Below are 213 nucleotides of genomic sequence, written 5' to 3' on the forward strand. Positions count from 1 at the left end.
TAACTGCCCAGGCAATTCTGCACCGTATTTCCAATGCTTTCATTGAATTCGTAACCGGAAAGAATTTAAAGACTAAACTGATTGCATTGGAAATCCTCGCGAAATTTCCCGCTAAGCGTGGTTGCATCAACGCAAACTTGATTGCATAGCTACGCAATCAAGGTAGACGATTGGGCTGAACTATACAGCCAGAGTTGAACATGAGACCGTATA

The sequence above is a fragment of the Corticium candelabrum genome, chromosome 19, assembly GCF_963422355.1.
Source record: "Corticium candelabrum chromosome 19, ooCorCand1.1, whole genome shotgun sequence".
Taxonomy (NCBI): domain Eukaryota; kingdom Metazoa; phylum Porifera; class Homoscleromorpha; order Homosclerophorida; family Plakinidae; genus Corticium; species Corticium candelabrum.